The sequence below is a fragment of the Monodelphis domestica genome, chromosome 1 (assembly GCF_027887165.1).
Source record: "Monodelphis domestica isolate mMonDom1 chromosome 1, mMonDom1.pri, whole genome shotgun sequence".
NCBI classification, from domain to species: domain Eukaryota; kingdom Metazoa; phylum Chordata; class Mammalia; order Didelphimorphia; family Didelphidae; genus Monodelphis; species Monodelphis domestica.
Window position 1 is genome coordinate 510,834,186 of NC_077227.1, and position 17,547 is coordinate 510,851,732.

The following is a 17,547-nucleotide window of genomic DNA, read 5'->3' on the forward strand; positions in this document are numbered from 1 at the left end:
CTCTACATTTTAAATATATGCTATTTATTATTTTTAGGAAAGGCCCTCTATTCCTATACTTTCTAGTGTTTTCAATAGGAATTAGTGTTGTATTTTGTCAAAGGCTTTTTTCCACATCTGTTTAGATAATCGTGTGATTTTTGGTGCTTTGCTTGTTGATATGGTCAATTATATGAATAGTTTTCCTAATATTGAACCATTCTTGCATTCCTGGTATGAATCCTGCTTGGTCATAGTGAATAACCCTTGTGATCACTTGCTGGAGTCTTTTTTCTAGTAGTCTATTTAAGATTTTTGCATCTATGTTTATTAAGGAGATTGGTCTGTAGTTTTCTTTCTCCGTTTTTGGTCTGCCTGGCTTTGGAATCGTACCATATTTGTGTCATAAAAGGAAGAACTCTTTCTTTACTTATTATGTCAAATACTTTGTATAGTATTGGGATTAGTTGTTCTTTCAATGTTTGATAGAATTCACTTGTGAATCCATCAGGCCCTGGGGATTTTTTCTTAGGGAGTTCTTTGATGGCTTATTAAATTTATTTTTCTGATATGGAATTATTTAAGTATTCTATTTCTTCTGTTAATCTAGGCAATTTATATTTTTGTAATTATTCATCCATATCATCTAGATTGCTGTATTTATTGCCATATAATTAGGCAAAAATAGTTTTTAATGATTACCTTAATTTCCTCTTCATTAGAGGTGAAATCTCCTTTCATTTTTGATACTGTTAATTTGGTTTTTGCTTTCCTTTTTTTAATTATTAGATTAACCAGTACTTTGTCTATTTTATTTGTTTTTTCAAAGTACCAGCTCCTAGTCTCATTTATTAATTTGAGAGTTCTTTCACTTTCAATTTTATTATTTTCTACTTTAATTTTTAGTATTTCTAATTTAGTTTATATCTGGGGATTTAAAATTTGTTCTCTTTCTAGTTTTTTAAATTTGCATGCCCAATTCTTTGACCCCTGTCCTCCCTAATTTGTTAATATATGCACTCAAGGATAAAAATTTCCCCCACTCACAGGGCTTTCTTTTTTTTTCCTTTTTTTCTTTTATTTAGTCAATTTAGAACATTATTCCTTGGTTACAAGAATCATATTTTTTCTCTCCCTCCCCTCCCCCCACTCTTCCCATAGCCAACACACAATTCCACTGGGTATTACATGTGTCCTTGATCAGAACCTATTTCCATGTTGTTGATTTTTGCACTAGGATATTCATTTAGAGTCTATATCCCCAATCATATCCCCCTTGACCCATGTAATCAAGCAGTTGTTTTTCTTTGGTGTTTCTACTGTAGGGGGTAAATTTTGGGGTTTTTGACTAATATATTATACTTATGGTTGCCAGGGATTAATTCAAATCCCAATAAAAACACTCAAGTCAGTTGGGAATTTTATGGTGGTTTAATTAATATAGAGGGAAGGAATTAAGAAGAGAGAGGGGAAAGGGAGGGTATAAGATTTCTCTGGCCTAGCCTGAGCCAAGGGGAGTTCAGAGACCTCAACCACAAGGCCTCCTTCAAGATTAAACTAGCTTGGCTTTCAGCCACAAGGCCTCCTCCAAGATGAGAGGCCTCCTTGAAGGATAGAGTTTTTAGGAAAGGTAAAGGAAAAAAAAGGAATCAGCCTAAACTCTAAGAGAGCTCAGGGAAGACGCTTCACCTGACCCATGCCAAGATGCCAAGTATTCCAAGATGCCAAAATGCTGCAGCGAGCCATACTGCTAGTGAACCCAACGTCTGAGAGAGAGAGAGAGAGAGAGAGAGAGAGAGAGAGAGAGAGAGAAAGAGAAAGAGAAAGAGAGAGAGAGAGCCCCAAGTTCAACACCTCCACTACCCAAGAAAGACCGGCAAGAGGAAATCACGTGAATATATACTTTTTTTTAACATCACTTCCTGTGTCTCACATGTACCAATGGTAGCTTACGTTTGACTTAGGCCAGCCCCGGGGGGGGGGGGTGTCTGTCAGTTGTTTCTTATTTGTCATTTGCTAGCACATGTCTGTCATAGGCCATCCTTCTCAATACTTGATTCTTAAGTAGGGGTGTATATGATTGCTAGACTAAGCAGGGTGGAATAAATCTAAAATTCACACTACTCCCACAGTTTTTCCTCTGAATGTGGATAGTATTCTTTCTTGTAGATCCCACTGGGTTGTTCAGGATCACTACATTGCCACTAATGGAGAAGTACATTATATTCAATTGTACCACAGTGTATCAATCTCTCTCTGTGTATAATGTTCTCCTGGTTCTGCTCCTTTCACTCTGCATCAATTCCTGGAGGTCATTCCAGTTCACATGAAATTCCTCCAGTTCACTATTCCTTTGAGCACAATAGTATTCCATCACCAACATATACTACAATTTGTTCAGCCATTCCTCAATTGAAGGGCATCCCCTCATTTTCCACTTTTTTGCTACCACAAATAGTGCAACTATGAATATTCTTGTACATGTCTTTTTCCTTATTATCTCTTTGGGGTACAAACCCAGCAGTGCTATGGTCAAAGGGCAGACAGTCTTTTATCGCCCTTTGGGCATAGTTCCAAATTGCCCTCCAGAATGGTTGGATCAATTCACAACTCCACCAGCAATGAATTAGTGTCCCCACTTTGCCACATCCCCTCCAGCATTTATTACTTTCCTTTGCTGTCATGTTAACCAATCTGCTAGGTGTGAGGTGATACCTCAGAGTTGTTTTGATTTGCAACTCTCTGATTATAAGAAATTTAGAACACTTTTTCATGTGCTTATTAATAGTTTTTATTTCTTTAACTGAAAATTGCCTATACATGTCCCTTGCCCATTTATCAATTGGAGAATGGCTTGACTTTTTGTACAATTGATTTAGCTCTTTATAAATTTGAGTAATTAGACCTTTGTCAGAGGTTTTTTTTATAAAGATTTTTTCCCCCAATTTGTTGTTTCCCTTCTAATTTTGGTTGCATTGGTTTTGTTTGTACAAAACCTTTTTAATTTGATGTAATCAAAATTATTTATTTTATATTTTGTGATTTTTTCTAACTCTTGCTTGGTCTTGAAATCTTTCCTTTCCCCCAAATCTGAGAGGAATACTATTCTATCTCCACCTAATTTACTTATAGTTTCCTTCTTTATATTCAAGTCATTCACCCATTCTGAATTTATCTTGGTGTAGGGTGTGAGATGTTGATCCAAACCTAATCTCTCCCATACTGTCTTACAATTTTCCCAGCAGTTTTTTTTTTTATCAAATAGTGGCTTTTTGTCCCAAAAGCTGGGATCTTTGGGTTTATCATAGACTGTCTTGCTGAGGTCACTTACCCCAAGTCTATTCCACTGATCCTCCTTTCTGTCTCTTAGCCAGTACTATATTGTTTGGATAATCATTGCTGTATAGTATAGTTTGAGATCTGGGACTGCAAGGCCACCTTCCTTCGCATTTTTTCATTATTTCCCTGGATATTCTTGATTTTTTTGTTCTTCCAAATGAACTTTGTTATGATTTTTTCTAATTCAATAAAAAAGTTTTTTGGTAGTTCAATGGGTATGGCACTAAATTAGTAAATTAATTTGGGTAGGATTGTCATTTTTATTATGTTAGCTCATCCTACCCATGAGCAATCAATATTTTTCCAATTGTTTAGATCTAGTTTTAATTGTGTGGAGAGTGTTTTGTAGTTGTGTTCATATAGTTCCTCTCCCAGGGATTTCTAAAGCACTTTTCTTTCAACAATTCAATGAGGTAGGTAACTCATGTATCATCATCCCTCTGTTACAAAAGAGAAAACTGAGGCTCAAGAAGTTAAATAATTTCCCCTCATCACAAAACTAGCTGGTGTTTGTAGTGAGCTTTAACAATGCTTTAGGGTATATGGAATTTTGATGGTTCATGGCATGATGTGGCCAAACGTGTACTTCCCTGGTATGGAAACTCTGTTCTCTAATGTAAATTGGCAATGAAAGATTAGAGATCTAGGAGCAGATTTTGAGAGAAGACCTTCCAGCTCCTTTTGTGAAAAAGACTCTGATGAAGCCTTGGACCTCTTCTCAGAATAATTATTTTAAATGCATAAAATAAAATGCAGAAGATTGGAAAGAAACCAATTATATCTGAATACAGTTGTCAAAATATTAAAAGTTCAAAATTCATGGAGTCCCTGCAGTCTATACTTAGTTCCTTTGACGGGTCCATGTATCCCAGGTTAAGAACCACTGATCTAGAGCTATGTCCCATTGGTAGTAAGTAACAGAGCTGGGATTTGAGCTCAGTTCTTCTAATTCCAAAGAGCAAGCTTCAAAAATTGCTTGGGAGCACTGAGAGATTAAATGACTTTCCTGTGGTCACATTGCTAATATGTGTGAGAGGCATGATTAGACCTAGGTCTTTCTGACTCCAAGCCAGCCTTTCATCCACTACACAACTTTTCCTTTAACCTGCTTTATATGTCATAGTGGATAGAATACGTGGCCAGAGTCAGGAAGACCCATCTTCCTGAGTTCAAATCAGGCCTCCAACACTTAATAACTGGGTGACCCTTGGCAAGTCATTTAACCATGTTTGCCTCAGTTTCCTCATCTGTAAAATTATCTGGAGAAGGATCTGGCAAAGCACTTCAGTATCTTTGCCAAGAACCCTCCCAATGAGGTCACAGAGTTGGACACAACCAAAAATGACTAAACCACAACATGTTTATGGGAAATACTTCAAAGAGCTGTGATTTTCAAAGTGTGGTCACTGATACAGATTGTAATCCTCCTATAATTTGGGGAGCTGCTGTGGACTGAAAAATCCATCATTCTGCAACCAAACCTCCCATAGAGCTTAACCTAATTAGCTATGCTGATCCTCAGACAATATACAACCCACTCGTTTTGGGGAGATGCTGTGGGCTGAAAAACTCATCATTCTGCAGTCAAACCTTGTATAGAATTTAACCAAATTAGTTATGCTGATCCTCAGACAATATACAACCAACTCTTCAATTGGCTGGCCCTTTTGCTAGGGCTCAGGCTCCATTGATTCAATAATGTTTTCTCTTGTTTCTATGGGGAAATAGGCACAAAAGAAGGGGAGGGGTTTGCAGAGGAAATCAATGAAAGATTGGGGAGTAGAAATCCATAGCCCCATTGTTCCCTTGTATCTCTTGGTGCCCTGAATACCCCTTTTGCCTTCCTCAGAAGAGTCCAACTAAGGTCTCCTTGTTTCTATAAATAAGCCACGTAGTGGCTTTATTAGCCACTAGGGGTTGTCATCACATAACACTGATCTGATTGTATGCAACAGTTGTGTTGTGGAGAAATGAGTAAATTACATCATTTACAATGCATTCGGGGATTTACTATGAACCCTATGGGGAAACACTTTAAAGTGATTTCATTTTTTTCCCATTTACTTGCTTTTATTTCTTGATATTTTTTACTTTTACAAGAGACATGGACCATTTTCTCTGCCTCTATCCACAAACAAATGCTTCCTTGTCATAGGAAAAAAAAAAAACAGTTCATCAAAACCTACACAGCAGCTGAGCGGGGCAGTTTATTAACATTTGGTGCCCATTGTGTGTGCCATCATCTGTCCACTGGGACCAGCATTGCTCATTGCCTTTCATGGGAATTCGACTGCCTCTTAGGGTTGCTTTCATTGATGTTACTGCAGTCATTGTTTGCATTTTGCTGTTTTTGCTTTCTAAACTGTGCTTCAATTTATAGAAATTCTTGGAGGCTAGATGAATCTGTTTGCCAAGCAAGTAAACATTTGCTAATTTTAATTTATCTGTTTTTATATAGCTAGATTTTTATAAGGCACCTAGCAAAGCACCCTGCACATAAACAGACAATTTATAAACAAATGTCAAATGATAATAATGTATGTGCATATGTATATATTTACATATATGTATATAATATATATTCAAGTCTAGCAGATCAGAGACTCCCTTGATTATTCCCATTAAATACACATTTTAAAGAGTTAGAGAACAGCAATATTTTGTATACATTCTGTTACAACGAATTCCAAGAATGGTCTAGACTTATGCTTTTATGAGCATAAGAAATCCAGGGAAAGTAAATTTCCTTTGGCCATATAAATATGGGACTGTCTTAAAGGTATTGCCTTGCTCATTTCTCGGATATGTGGAAAACAGAGTCAAATTTATGAGAATTCTAAGTCATTTCTCAATTGATAAATGATCAAAAGTTATGAATGGGCAATTTTCAGACAAAGTAATCAAAGCTGCCTATAGTCATATGAAAAAATGCTTTAAATCATTATCAATGAGAAAAATGCAAATTAAAACAACTCTGATGTCCTTCCCCACATCTATTAGATTAGCTAATATGACAGTAAAGGAAAATGACAAATGTTGGAGGGGTTGTGAGATATTTGAAATATTAATACACTGTTAGTGGTGTTGTAAACTGCTTCAACCATTCTGGAGATCAATTTGGAACCGTGCTCAGAGGACTATCAAACTGTGCATACCCTTTGCCCCAGAAATACCATTACTAGGTCTGAAACCCAAAGAGAAACAAAGGCAAAAAGGAAAGGACATATATGTATGGAAATATTTATTGTAGCTCCTCTGGTGTGGCAAAGAATTGGAAATTATGGGGATGTCCATTAATTGGGGAATAGTTGTAGTATATGACTGTGATGGAATACCATTGGGCTATAAGAAATGATGAGCAGAGGATGTTTTCAGAAAAAACTGGAAAGACTTAAATGAATTGATGCAACACAAACTGAGCAGAACCAGGAAATTATTGTACACAGTAATAGCAATATTGCATGATGATCAGCTGTGAATGACTTAGCTTTCCTCAGCAATACATGATCCAAGACCATTCTGATGGACTTATGATAAAAAATGCTCTCTACCTCCAGAGAAAGAACTGATACAATCTGAAGGCAGATCTGAGTATATATATATTTTATTCTATTTATGTGTGTTTATCTGTTTTCTCTCACATGACTAATATGGAAATATATTTTGCATGTCTATACATGTATAACCTATATCAAATTGTTTGCTATCTTGGGGAGGAATTGGGGAGGGAGAGAGGGAGACAATTTGGAATTCTAAATTTTAAAAAATGAATGTTAAAAATTGTTTTTAATGTAATTGAGAGAAAAAAAAATATATATATATCTAGAAAAACAGTTGCTTTAGAGATTCAGAGGTGTCAATAGTAGAAATTGAACCTATTTTTTTCTGGCCCTGCGGTCTGACCCCTGACCTTTATCATGCTACTTGCCAACCTCAAGGATATGCTCCATTAAATCTGTTGTACTAACATTTTATTTTGTTAAATATTACTTGAACCAAATAGCCCATGAACTGGGAGTTGGGAATGTACCTATCTGTACGCATAACGATACCTCTGTGTACGTGTGTATTTTATGTGATCTATATTTTTCAAAGGTATGCTTCTTCTCTCATGGGATCACTTGCTTTTCATAGACACTGTGATAAAGGATGAAAAGGTTTGCAATTTGCAAAACTGTTGCAAAAAACTGAGAAATACAAACCTAGGAATGATTGACATTGGCATGTGACCAAGAGTCACATGGGAGCCTGAGCCTGAGGATCTGGGAAGATTCTATGGACCAACAGTTTGTCTTCTGAGTGTATCTGCTCTCTTGGAAGGTTCTAGTCTGTTCTCCTAAAGACTTTAAGAGAAGTTTGCTTGTGATCAAACTGAAGAAGGAGTTTTCCTTGTATCTGGCTGCTGGCAGTATCAGTCTTAGTTGGACATCAGGACTTCTTGGACATCTAACAACAAAAGATCCTGGCTCTATTTTATTTTGGACTCCTGCTGTGAGGATTGGGGTATTTGGTTAAGTTTTTAGTTAAGTAACATAGTTAATAGAGTTTAGTTAGTTTAAGAATAAGAATAGGGATATCCCTATGCCTTTTTTCCTTTCCCTTTCCAAATAATAAAGCAGATTTATTTATATGTTTCCCTCTTGTGTTTCCCTTACCCAAATCCTATTCTAACAGCACTGAGGAAAGTGACTGGGATAGCTACTGAAATTCCCCAGCTAACAGTTTCACCACCAGGGAAGTATTAGCAAACACTGGATTCCAATCTTGAACCGCATGCTCAGCTGAGCATGCTCAGACCTTCCCAGTAACTGGTTGCCTTGTATCAGGTTAATATCTAAAGACTAGAGGCAAAGATATTGTTATTAATATTATTTATCATTAACTTTGTTTTGTCACATTGTCAAAAAAACTAAGGACAGCAAAGATGCCCTTTTTAATTATTATTTTTTTAAATTTTATAATATTTTATTTGATCATTTCCAAGCATTATTTGTTAAAGACAAAGATCATTTTCTTTTCCTCCCCCCCCCCCCCCATAGCCGATGCGTGATTCCACTGGGTATCACATGTGTTCTTGATTCGAACCCATTGCCATGTTGTTAATATTTGCATTAGAGTTTCCTTTAGAGTCTCTCCTCTGTCATGTCCCCTCAACCGCTGTAGTCAGGCAGTTGCTTTTCCTCGGTGTTTCTACTCCCACAGTTTGTCCTCTGCTTATGAACCCTTTTTAATTATTAAAGATTACTTAAATTTTAATTACATTGGGAGAAAAAGAAGACTCAAAGAAGGGATGCATCTTGCTTGGGGTGAATGGGACAATGATAACTGATGAGAGAGAAGTTGAGTTTCTCAATTCTTATATTTGTTTCTGTTTTCTCTACTCTGTTTTAGAAATGATGGAACAAAAGTGATTAGTGGAGAATTGATAACCAAGATAATTAAGGAGATTACAGACAGGACTTTTGATCCACTGTGAATGATATCTGAAAGCTGATGGAGTTAGGGACCCCCTTAGTTTCCAGTTTTTTGCTATTACAAAAACAGCTGCTAGAAATATTTTTGTATACATGACACTGGAGAAGGACAAATATTATGATTTTTCAAAAAGGAAAGAGGATGGAGTATGTAAGTCAGAGGCCACTAAGCTTGATTCCAACTCCTGGGAAAATTCAAGAATAGATCATTTAAAGAGAAGCTTGGAAAACATCTACAAAGGGAAGCAGTGATTAGGAAGAGTCAGCATGACTTTATCAAGAAGAAGACATGATGGATTAACCTATTTCCTTTTTTGACAAGGCTACGTCAAAGTTTTGAGGGGAATTCTATTGATGATATAGTTTACTTAGATTTTAGCAAAGGTTTTCAATAGAGTATCTCACATTATTCCTGTGGAGAAAGATGGAAAGATGAAGTTTAGAAAATCATATAATCAGATGGAATCAGACCTGGTTGACTGGCTGGACTCAAAGAGTAGTATTGTTTTTTAAATATCTTTATTTATCTAGCTATTTACTCATGAAAGCCATTATTATCATTTCCTCCTATTGCCCCTTCCCCCAGTTGAACATTAAAAAACAAAAACTCTCAAAAAAACCTCATGTAATCAAACAAAGCAAATTCTCACACTGGTCATCTGAAGAAAAAAACAACAACAACACTATCTAATTCTGGATTTTGAGTCCATCATTATTACCTCTCTGGCAGGAAATGGGTGACATGATTAAACCCCAGTCATTTGGACTTATTATTGTGTTACCTCGAGTTTTTAAGTCTTTCAAAGTTGCCTTTCTCAATACTGCTGTTGTCATTGTGGAGAGTCTTCACTCTAGATATATTCAGGTCTTCCCAGTTTCCATCTGAATTTTTTTCATTTTGTGATGTCTAATGGTGCAATAATATGCCATTACATTAATATAATACAGCTTATTTATCCATTCCTCCTCATTTAGGGACCTACTTAGTTTCCCATTTTTTTGCTATTACATAAAGAACTGCTATAAATATTTTTCTATATGTTTTATACTGAAGCAGCTGAGTGGTATAATGGATAGAGCACTGGACCTGGGGAGTCAAGAAATCCTGAGTTCAAATCCAGACCTCAACATTTATTGTTTATTATTTGTTTTCATAAAGGACCAAATGGATGATGTCTTAACTTGTAAGTGAATTGGATTTAAGTGAGGAAGAATTGTACAAAGTCATCAGCCTCATTCTTTCTTCCAGTCATCCAAGTCCAATGCCAAGACAAAAGTCAGGATGAATGGTGTTAGCCTGGGATGCAGTGGTTGACCATGGTATCTTTGATGTCTGACCCAGCTGCAAACAGTCCACAGTGCCAGCTTCCATCTCCTTCATGGCCATTGGAACAAATTGTTCTCATCTACCCATTCTGCCAGGGAAAGTCTTCACATGCTTAGATTAGACACTCCCCTAATTCACTGAAGGTTTTGTGGCCCATGGGTTACCTTCAAACCTTTCTATAGATAAATGGCCAAAAAGGACACCAACAGGAAATTTTCAGATGAAGAAATCCAAGCTATCAATCACCACAGAAGAAAAAACATTCTACATTACTAATATTTAGAGAAATGCAAATTAAGACAACTCTGATTTTCTACTTCACACCTATTGTATTGGTATAGATGATGAAAGCCACTGCTTTCTGCTGCAGATGCTGAGATGGTTTTCTTTCTGCACTGCATCTGCTGAGATGGCTTTCTCATGCTACACTTTCTTTGAGCCACAGGTAAGACCCTAGTGCCAGGTGGACATCAAAAGTGGATGAGCAGCCCAGAAAAGGGCTCTGCAAACCCTTCCACCAGAGGTGCTAGTCTTCCCTGAACACCCAGACCTCCCAAACAGCATTTTGCTATTGTTCATTCATTTCAGTTGTGACCCCATTTGGGATTTTCTTGGCAAAGATACTGGAGGGGTTGGCCATTTTCTTCTCTGGCTCATTTTATAGATGAGGAAACTGAAGCAGGTGAAGTGATTTGCCCAAGGTCACTCAGCCATTTTTTTTAATGGAATTTCTCTTTCTGGCTCTTTCAGCTTGTTTTGGTTTTTGGAACACAGAAATGCTGATGATTTGCATGGATTTATTTTGTATCCTGCCATGCTGACAAATTTATATTTTTAATTAGTTCTTCAGGCTTTTTCTAAGCAAATCATCCTATTGTCTTCAAAAAGTAACAATTTTGTTTCTTCTTTACTTATGATTCTTACTTTATTTTTCCTTCTTGTCAGCTAGCATTCCTAAAAGTATGTTAAATACTAAGGATGATAGTAGGTATTCTTGCTTTTTCCATGATCTTGTTGGAAAGATTACACATCATGGGTGCTGGGGGTTTTAGATGGATGTTATTTCCTATATTAAGGAAAGGTTCATTTATTCTGGTGCTTTCTAGTGTTTTTTAACAGAAACAGGTGTTGGATTTTGTCAGAAGGTTTTTTTCAGCATCTGTTGAGATAATCATGTGTTTTTTATTATTAACATAAGTATTATATTTATAGTCTTCCTTATGTTGATCCAACCCTACAGAATGAATTTGCCTGACATAATTTTCGGTTTTGGAGTGAGATTTTCTACCATCTGTTCTAAGGTGTCATATTTCCTTGCTGGCCTTTCATCCCTAGCTATTCCATTTTGCTTTTCTTATTTCTTTTTTTTTCAGGTACTTTTAAAGTCCTTATTGCCAGGATGTATATATTTCATATATACATTTTTGGAGGCATCAATTGGACTGGTAAGGTTGCTCTCTTCCTTTGGCTTTACCCCTGGGTGTCTCTCAATCCTCCAGTTTTGGGGAATTTTACTTGGTTCCCTTATCTCAGGAGCCTCAGTACATAGGTTGGGGGAACCTGCTTTGGGTCGGGCTCCATGGACTCCTGTTCTCCTGGATGGCAGGGGCAGAGCTTGCCTTGACTTTAGTGGGGTAGTCCAGACAAGGCCTCTCCTTCAAGGAATGAACTCCAGGGTTGCTCCGTCCCTGGGCCTCCCTCTTGGACAGTAGTCCTTGGTCACCTCCTGTTCCAGGGCTTCCCTGAGACCTTCTCTTCTGCTGCTGAGATTCAGGGGCTGCTTCAGCTGCTTCTATGCTGCCTGCCATGGGGTTTGAGGTTGCTGCTCTTTGAGAGTGCCCTTCTGTTCTCTCCTTTCCACCTAAACACAGCTTCTATGTCAGGGCTCCTGCAGGGTTTCTGAGGTCCTTCTCTGGACTACTGGATTGGGTCGAAGAGTATGTGGTTGGTTCTCTTTTTTCATTAAAATCAACATGTGAATGATACATTTTGAAGTTTTCTTGGCGTGTTTTCAGAAGGTTAGGGATTTTTGTTTTTAAACCCTATCTCCCATCTTAGAATAATACTATGTATTGGTTCCAAGGCAGAAGAAGTAAGGGCTAGGCAAGGTGGGTTAAGTGACTTGCCCAGGGTCACACAGCTGGGAAGTGTCTCAGATCACATTTGAACCCAGAATCTTCCATCTCTGAGCCTGGCTCTCAATCCACTGAACCACCTAGCTGTCCCCTTTATTTTCTTTTTTTAAAGGAAATGTATGTTTATGTGCACCCTAGTCATCCTCTCACTTGGTTATTTTTTTATTTTTTTGTTATTTTGTACTAAAAAATTGGAGCAACTAGGTGGCAAATAGGGGTCTGGAGACAGGATGACCTGAGTTCAAGTCTAGTCTCAGACACTTATTATATGTGTGACCCTGGGCAAATCAAACTATTTGCCTCAGTTTCCTCACCTATAAAATGAACTAGAGAAGGTAATGGCAAACCACTCCAATATCTTTGCCAAGAAAAGTCATCTGAATACCAACACCACAAAAATACTAATTAACATGAGCATTTCCATATATAAAAAATAGTGGGGGAAGAAAGGGCTGGGAATTACATATGAAACTACAGATAAACAGCTTAAAAACATACACACACACACACACACACACGAATTCAGCATTTCAATATCAAAGCTAGGTTACTTGTTTGTGATGGACACCAAACCTCCTCTTCTCTTCTGTGTATGTGTTTTTTCACTGCTTTATCCTTACTAATTGCCTCCAAATATGCCAAAAAATCTTCCACGGTTTAAAATAACCTTCCTTGTGTTAAACAAGTCTTGTAAAGCAAAATAAATTCACCCATCAGCCATGTACAAAAATGTCTACCTCATTCTGGGTCTCATGCCCATCCCATCTCTGGTGGCAGTTCAGTAGAATGTTTCATCATTGGCCCTCTGAAGCCTCAGTTGGTCATTACATTGATTGAAAGGGTATTCAAAGGTATTGTCTTATAATGTTGTAGTTGTATAAATTGTTTTTCTAGTTCTGCTCATTTCATTCTATATTAATTCAAATAAATCTTCCCATGTTTCTCTTAATCCATCCTTTTCCTTATTTTTTACCACATAACAATATTCCAATTACATTCCTATACCAGAAGTTGATCAGCCATTTTCCAAATGGTGGATACCTGCCCTTAGTTACCAGTTCTTTGCTACTATCAAGAGAGCTGATATAAATATTTTTGTAATATAGGTCCATCTTTCTTGGATCTCTTTGGATGTATAGGACTAGTAATGGCATTGCTACATCAAAAGACAATCACAGTTCAGTGATTTTTGAGGGGTCTAGAGTTCCATATTGATTTCCAGAATGTCTAGAAGACCTGGAACTCTTCTAACATAAGCCTTAATGATCCAGAATCTCTTCTAAAACATGATCATTAAAAATATATTTATTTAATCAATTAATTTATAATATTTTTCCATAGTTACATGATTCATGTTCTTTACCTCCCCTCCTTGCTCCTCCTTCCCAGAGCCAACAAGCAATTCCATTGGGTAAAACATGATCATTTTTGAAGGAGATCATAAGAATGCAAACATCCCTCTTGAATTTATTCCATTTTCTGAGAAGTCATCATATTTAGATATAATGCCTTTCAAGTAGTGGTCACCATCAGTTTTTTGTTTTTATTTTATTTTATTTTTTAAACCCTTACCTTCTGTCTTAGAATCAATACTGTGTATTGGTTCTAAGGCAGAAGAGTGGTAAAGTCTAGGCAATAGGGGTTGTGACTTGCTCAGGGTCACACAGCTGGGAAGTGTCTGAGGCCAGATTTGAACCCAGGACCTCCCAACTCTAGGCCTGGCTCTCAATCCACTGAGCCCCCAGCTGCCCCCAATTTTTAAAAAATTTTCAGCTTTGAGCAGAGTCTTACTGACAAGTACAAAATCCTTACATTAAAAATTTAAATTGTTTAAATGCTTTCCCCTTTGGTCTTTCCTCATAAGCATTAGACTATTTCTGATTATTTAATGAGGACAAAGGAATGAATTAGTCTTCTAGATTTTAAAGTGCAATCAAATGCAATCAAGTCTGGTTGAAAACATTTCTGTCCCAGAAATGCTGTTGCTAATTTCTCCATCTTATACATGTTTAAAAATGGAATTGAAAAACCTTCATCAACTCTACTATTTCCCAAGAACTGTGCTAAGTACTGGGAATACAGTTGTGAGAAATCGTGAAAAGTGAGACAATCTTTGCTTCCAAAATCCAGTGATATCCTCACTATATTATGCTACCTATAAATACTCAATTTAATCACTAACACTTTGAGTTATCTTAGACAGGGAAAGGAGTGGGTTTTTAACTGGAACAGAGTCTCTCGTTCTCTGGATACATCTAGCCTTAATTTCTACCCTACTGGTAAAGAAACCAAGGTAGGATGACAGAATTCTCTCTTCAGGGATATGCTGGTAAATGTTTAGCAACTAAGTCTTCAAAAATGTTCACCAAACTGTAGCATTTTAAATTTTAATCTGCATAATCCATTTTCTCAAGTCTAGACAAGCCCAGATTTGGCCTGCGAGGGGTCATAGTTTTTAGACCCCCTGCTCTAGGTAATAAAACAAAAAAGTCAAGCCCCGCCCCGTTTGGAACCATTTGCTGATTTATGAACAATCAGGTCTTGTGAGCAGGGATAAGCTAGCTGCTGTTCATTCTTGGTTTTCTTTTCTTTTGAGACATCCCATAGCCATCTCTTTACTATACTACCTCAAACCTAAAATTTCACTCTTCCCTCTTAGCTGAGGGCCTGTTAATATCAGAAAGTTTTATTCATTTTTTTCCCCAACTTCTACAGGTGTGTCAGAGGACAGACCAGCCTGTTCCCTTGGCCACGGTTGGCAGATCCATAAGAAATGGAAAGGAGGCCTCCAAACCAGCACTGAATTGTGAAAAATGAAAGACATTTTCACAGAGTGGAACAGTCATACATTTGTCTAAATTCCCCGTGAGAGATGTAAACCTTAAAATTTCTTAGACTTAAGAATGTTGGAAATTTCCCCATTGGGAAATTTCATACTTGAAAAATTTCCTACTGATAGTAAGAACTCTATTGGAATGTGAAACTCCTTGGCATGGGAGGATCCTTCTCCTCCCTGCTTAAGACTACTTTAGGACAGAAACCTTTTGTTAAACAATGGAAAGGGCTTTGACCTATGCTTAAGCATAGAACAGGAAGTTCTTTGAGTCATGATTGATTTTAGAATTGATACAATAGAGATACTTGGAATGACAGAACCAGGTCTTGGAATTTACAATCTCCACCCTACTCAGAGTAATAGGATTTAGGAAGTGCTGCAGCAAAGATTAAGATTTAATTATTTGAGAATATGACCTTCAACAGACATGTGCAAAGGAAACAGACCTCTGGGCGGTCCTGGGTTAAGCTAGAGCCACCATTGGCACAGGGGAGACATCGACAGTGATTGGTAGATGTGAGAACTGAGGGGAGGGGACTTAGATGGTTTCCTTAAAGATAGCGGGGTCTGAGGACAGGAGGAGGAGGTTTTGCTCTGGGAGGTTTTTTTTGCTCTGAGAAGTTTTGCTCTGAAAGAGTCTGAGAGGAGAGAGGTCCTGGAGGGAGAGCTCCTGGAGAGGTCTGAGAGGAGGGCTTGCTCTGAAGAAGGCTGGAGGTGGAGGCCCCTGAGACTGTTTCTCCTTTTTGGTCACATGAGTGATAGGGACTGATCTCTTTTCTTTGCCTCAGCTATCTAAGGGCTTGGGCCTTTGGCCCAGCCTAAGCAGAGGGGGTATTGAAGCCCTATTCCCTTCTCCCCCCCCCCCCCCCCTCTCTCTCTCTAATACCTTTCTTCCTCCTGTTTGTAATTAAAAACTCTATAAAAGGTTGACTGCTGACTTGAGTTTTCATTTAGGAATTACATAGCTGAATTCCTTGGCGACCTTAAATTAATATATATCAGTCTTTTAAAGTGATTTCCATATCACAGAGACTATCCATGGCTTGTGTTGTATATATCTGTGACCTGCCTTGTTCTGCAGAGGTTTGCTTTGTAAGAGCAAAACATTGCAAGATAGACTGCAAGAAGGTTGCACATCCTCAGCTCAGGTTGTGGAAAATTAATATTGAACTGTCATTATTCTCATGTGAAACTTTTCTTCAATTTTGGGTTTAGAAGGTCAACCAACTTCCAAGGTAAAATAATTTACTCCCAGACCTCAGGGCAACTCAACTGGACAGGATGGAGACCTGCTCCTTATTTATCTGTGAAGAAGAATTCTCTTGGGTGATGAAGTCCACAAATTCTAACCTCCATGAACTGAGCAGCTGCTATTTTGGACTGCAATGGCCCACCCACATGGAAGAATGTGTTGGTATTTTCAGGGTCTATTGGTGTCCCTAGGACACTTCCCTTCCTGTGATGAAGTAATGAGAGAGAGGAGTTGAGGTCTCGGAGCCTGCTTCCTGGGTAACTGTTTCCCAATCAGAGATATCCTAGAGAGGCACTGAGTGATGACAGATATCAATAAGGGATATATGTTGCTGTGCACAAAAAGTTCTCACTCTTGCCCAGTTCTCCTGCCCTACTGCTTGAGCTTTTGCTTCTCTCTCATACCCCACAGAATAGCAGCACTTTTAGGATGGAAACTTTTATTTTATTTTCCTATTCTCAGGGCCTAACTCTAAGCCTGGAATGTCATTCAAATGTTGTTCAGACTCTCTGAGATCTCCTTTGAAGTTTCATTTGTGGGTGGGGTTTTTTGTTGTTGAGATATCAGTCTTTAATAAATTAAGTTTTTAAATGTAAGAAATATAGCATCTGGAGAATTTTCACTTATTACAAGGCTAGAATAATTCTTAGATCTCAAGGTCCTATGGGTTGGTGTCCTTTATGCTTTTGGCAGTAAATTATAAATAAAATACCAAGGACATCAAGCATGCTTGATCAAGCCAATCAGGAATGCTTAATTCTTTTATTCAGGTATGATGGGCCAATTGTCTATAAAAAAAAAGACCCATTAATATGGTACCCAGCATTTTTAGGTTAAAGTCTGCCAGAAACCAGTTTAATTTATCATTAAAGGCATTGAGTTCTGAAATAAACCACTCATATAAAAATGAAAAAAGGCATCTTTAATTGAGATTATAAGAGCAGCAAGCCTGAGGCACAGCCCTGCACCTGAATATATGGGTGCCAACTGAGGAAAACTGACAGATTTTTGTGGGCTCAGAAAACGAAAAGGTAGGGGGCAGTGAGTCATGTGAGAAGCAAAGCATGATTGTGAATTTCCAGTTGCCTGTGGCCATCCAAGCAAGAGGATTGGCCTCATTCTGGTCAGTTTCCCCTCTAAGATTCAAATTCTTTTACAATTTAATGAGGAGACAGGGACACTCAGATGGTTCTGGCTAGTCTAAG

General features: G+C 37.7%; 1 long non-coding RNA gene across 5 annotated transcripts in view; it reads left to right on the forward strand.

The window, feature by feature from the left end:
- The window catches only part of LOC103098898 (uncharacterized), a 98,052-nt gene that overhangs the window by 66,880 nt on the left and 13,625 nt on the right, over positions 1-17,547 (forward strand). The window contains exon 5 of one of the 5 annotated variants that reach the window (XR_008915449.1): positions 8,710-15,944. The exons of the other annotated variants lie outside the window; for them this stretch is intronic. This is a non-coding gene — a long non-coding RNA (uncharacterized LOC103098898). Of the gene's footprint in view, positions 1-8,709; positions 15,945-17,547 lie in introns of those variants that run through there. 5 annotated transcript variants of the gene reach the window in all.